General features: G+C 38.5%; 1 pseudogene; it reads right to left on the reverse strand.

Moving 5' to 3' along the window:
- Nucleotides 1-1,847: 1,847 nt before the first annotated feature.
- Nucleotides 1,848-4,303, reverse strand: LOC123955568 (annotated as a pseudogene).
- Nucleotides 4,304-4,737: the final 434 nt, after the last annotated feature.

The raw sequence follows: 4,737 nt of genomic DNA on the forward strand, positions 1-4,737 counted from the left end.
ACGGAATCTACTTCTGAAGATGCTGTGGAGATGGCTAAAATGTCAAGAACAGACCTAGACTATCAGAGAATGTGGCTGAGTAAGCAGCAGTGAGTTTGAAAGGACAGACTCCAATTTTGAGAGAAGTTCTGTGGGTAAAATGCTATCAAACAGCACCACACGCTGCAGAAAAACTGTTCGTGAAAGGAAGCATCGACTGATGCAGCAAAATGTGCCTTGCTGCCGTAAGAGACGGCCACGGCCACCCAGCCTTCAGCAATCACCACCCCGACCAGTCCGCAGCCAACAACACTGAGCAAAAAGAATATGATTCACAACCAGCAAAAAGAATATGATTCCCTGAGAGCTCAAGGACAATGAGTAGCATATTTTGGGAATGAAATATTTTAAAATCAAGGTGTGTACTATTTTTTTCTTTAGATATAATGCTACTGAGCACTTTAATAGACTATAGTACGATACAAACGTAACTTTGATAAATACTGGGAAACAAAAAATGCATTTGACTCGCTTAACTGTGACATTTGCTTTACTGTCATGATCTGGAACTGAACCTGCAATATCTCTGAGGTATGCGTGTATCCGACAAAGAACTATAATCCACAATGTACAAAGGACCTCAAAACTCATCAGCAAAACCACAACCCAGTTAGAAAATGGGCAAAAGTCAAGAAGAAGTATTTCAACAAAGAGCAACACAAGACAGCAAATAAACAAACGAAAACATGTGAAACACCATTAGGGAATGCAAGCAGGACACCTGGGTGGCTCGGTGGGTTAAGCATCTGCCTTCCGCTCAGGTCATGATCCCAGGGTCCTGGGATGGAATCCTGCCTTGGGCTCCCTGTTCAGCAGGGAGCCTGCCACTCCCCCTACTGTGCCCTCTGACAAATAAAATCTTAAAAAAAAAAAAAAGGATAAAATGACAACAAGCTATCACTACATACTTATCAGAGTTTTTTAAAAGATTTTATTTATTTGACACAGACAGGGAGAGAGAGCAAGAATGAGAATGTGCACGCACAGAAGAAGCAGGTAGAAAGGGAGAGGGAGAAGCAGGCTCCCCACTGAGCAAGGAGCCCGATGCAGGGGCCCAATCCCAAGACCCCAGGATCATGACCTGAGCCGAAGACAGACCCTCAACCAGCTAAGCCACCCCTACCAGAACTGTTAAAACAAAAAATAGTCCTAACACAAATGATGGTGAAGATGCAGAGAAACTAGATGATTTATATTATTATTTATATTTATTTTAGGGAAGGAATTTATATTTATTATTGGGAAGACAAAACAGTGCAGTCATAGCAACTTATTTGTAATAGCCAAAAACTGCAAAACCCCAGATCTATCAATAAATTATTTAAGAAACTGTAATAAATAAATAAATAAATAAAATGGAACACTACTTGGCAGCTAAAAGGAATGAACCATTGATACAATAATTTAGATGAATAGTCAAGGTGTTATGTCGAGGGAAAGAAACTAATCCCAAAGTGACATACATACACATCTGTGTAACACTTGAACTGACAGTGGCAGAGCACACAGGAGTGAAGAGGCTGTGGTTATAAAAGGGCAGCACTAGAGGTCCTTATGATAATGGAACTAGAGAGTATTTTGACTATACGCGCAGATACACAAAACCTATACAAGTGACAAAGTACTGTACTAAATGTATGCAAACAAATGAAAAGAAGAAAAACTGGAGAAATCTTGCTAAGGCCCCAAAATTTTATCAATGTCAATATCCTGGACATGATATTTATACAAAAATATACAAGATGTTGACACTTTTTTCCCAAGTGTGGTATGATTGTTATTTAAGGCCAAATTCTGGAAGAATATTTTCACACATCTGTTTGATTGACAGGATTATCTCCTATGTAAGTTCCTTATTTAATAAGTTCTACTTCATAATAAAATAATTCCCCATATTTCCTACATGCATTAATAGGGTTTCTTCTACAGTCACTTTTAGTTGTCTTATTTCAACAGGTTTTCAAACATTCAACAAATTCAGAGTATTTTCCACTACGAGTATTCTCTTGTTTACTTTGGAAGATGACTTAGGGTAAAAATTTGCCATTCTTTACATCCATAGGGGTCATGTCCTTTGTGAATTTTCTGTGGTATTTTGAGGTATGAATCACAAGAGAAAGATTTCTCTCACTGCTGTATTTATAAATTTTCTTCCCCTGCGTGTAACCTTGGATGTACTGTGATAACTGATTTCTTGGAGGTTTTCTCACTCTCAATACATTCATAGGGTTTCTTTCTTATGTGTCTTCTCTGATGTACTTTGAGGCCTGAGTTGCAGCTGAAGGTTTTCTCACAATGATTACATTCATAGGGTTTCTCTCCTGTATGTGTTCTCTGATGCTTAGTGAGATCTGACTTATGATAGAAGGACTTCCCACATTCATTACACTTATAAAGTTTCTCCCCTGTGTGTATTCTCTGATGTACCGTGAGAACTGATTTCTCAGAAAATGACTTCCCACACTGATTACATCCATAGGGCTTCTCACCTGTGTGAGTTCTCTGATGTGATCTGAGGACTGAGCTGCAAGTGGAGGTTTCCCCACACTGAGTACAGTGGTATGATTTCTCCCCTCTGTGTGTTTATGTATTGTAAAGTCTGACTTATGGCAAAAGGTCTTCCCACATTTTTTACACACATAGGGTTTCTCTCCTGTGTGAGTTCTCTGGTGTACTGTCAGGTATGAATTCCTAGAGAAGAATTTCCCACATTCTTTACATTCATAGGTTTCTCACCTGTGTGAGTTCTGTCGTGTTTAGTGAGGTCTGATTTGTTGTAGAAGGTTTTTCCACATTCATTACACTTACAAGGTTTTTCCCCTGTGTGTATCCTGATGTACTGAGGACTGATTTCTCAGAGAATGATTTCCCACACTCACTACAGTCATACGGCTTCTCCTTCGTGTGAGTTCTCTTATGTACTTTTAGACCAGAGTTGCGACTAAAGGTTTTCCCGCACTGATTACATCCATAAGGCTTTCCCCCTACATGAGTTTTCTCATGTTTAGTGACATCTGACTTGTGACAAAAAGCTTTCCCGCATATCTCACATTCATAGGGCTTCTCCCCTGTGTGAGTTCTCAGATGTACTCTAAGGTAGGAGTTTCTAGAGAAGAATTTCCCACACTGATTACACTCATAGGGTTTCTCGCCTGTCTGTGTTTTCTGATGTATTGTGAGGATTGAGTTACTTATGAAGGTTTTTCCACATTGACTACATTCCTAGGGCTTCTCCCCTGTGTGAATTCTCTGGTGTACTGTGAGATATGACTTATGGTAGAAGCTTTTTCTACATTCCTTACATTCATAGGGTTTCTCTCCTGTGTGAGTTCTCTGATGAATTATGAGGTGTGAACTTCTAGAGAGGCATTTCCCACACTCCTTACATTCATAAAGTTTCTCTCCTGTGTGAACTCGCTGACGTAAAGTGAGGAGAGATTTGCGAGAGAAGCATTTCCCACATTCCTTACATTCATAGGGTTTCTCTCTTGTATGTATTTTCTGATGTTTGGTTGAGTTTTGACTTTTTTGCAGAATGTTTTTCCACATTCATTATATTCATAGACTTTGTCTCCTATGTGTGTTCTCTGAGTTACATTAAGAACTGACTTCTTCCAGAAAGGTTCTCCCAAGTTGTTACATTCAAATATTCTCTCTCCTGTGCCAAGAAAGTCTGAGCTCCCATTGAAATTATCCACTCTTTCAATATACTCATAACCTTTCACCTCTAAATGAACTCTGTGTTCCAAGAGAGATGACTTCTCAAAAGTTTTAGCATATTCTTGAAACTCATATTTTCTGTTCTTTGTGCCATCTTACCGTGAGGGTTGAATTACTACAGAATGTTTTATCAGATTCATTAAGTTCACAAGGACTCTGTCCTATGTGAGCTTGGTTATATGGGATGACAACTGCCGTCTCATGGAAAGCTTTCCCACGTTCCTCGTATTCCTTATTGCTTTGAATAAAGGATTGCTCTGTATCTTTAGTTCTCTGATACGGGATGAAATCTTCATTATGACTGAGGTATTTTCCATTTTGAATGAATTCACAAGGTTTCTTTCCCATTTGAGTTTGTTCATGGTTAATATGAAGGAACAATTTCCCGTATGTATTGAGGCCAACAGCCTTCTTACTTAAATAGTTTTTCTTACTAATAATTAATTCTGAAATACATTTCAAATTCATACCACATGAGTCACACCTACACGGTATTTTTATGGAAGGAACTGTGTCTGTGCTGAAATTAAAAATGCTTCCTAATACATTACCTCTGTGCACAGTGTTTTGTTGTTGATAAATGGAGCTTGCCAGAAACATCTGTCCTGGGTTTCTTGAGTCTCTTCTGCTTGGCTATCAACTTTGCAGACTTCTAAAGATGAGAAAGACAAACAAACCATAAGCCATGAATCGTATCTTAATTATGATGAAATTACACTTAAAACAAATGCCCTTCTACATCACTGACTTAGTTTGGTGAAATAAGAGTGATCGAAACAGTCATACTGCCCCATCCGTTTGGATTAGAAAAACCTGAAAGGGTGGAAAAGGGGGATTAAAAACTTAGAACACACACATCTACATTTGGCAATTTACAAATACATACTTCAAGACTTAACATATACATTAGAAATAAATATAAAGCATGGTGAAGAAAAGACTTTGAAAAAAAAAATGGCTCATCTAGGAAGGGGAAAT

Source organism: Meles meles, chromosome 13 (genome assembly GCF_922984935.1).
Source record: "Meles meles chromosome 13, mMelMel3.1 paternal haplotype, whole genome shotgun sequence".
NCBI classification, from domain to species: Eukaryota; Metazoa; Chordata; class Mammalia; order Carnivora; family Mustelidae; genus Meles; species Meles meles.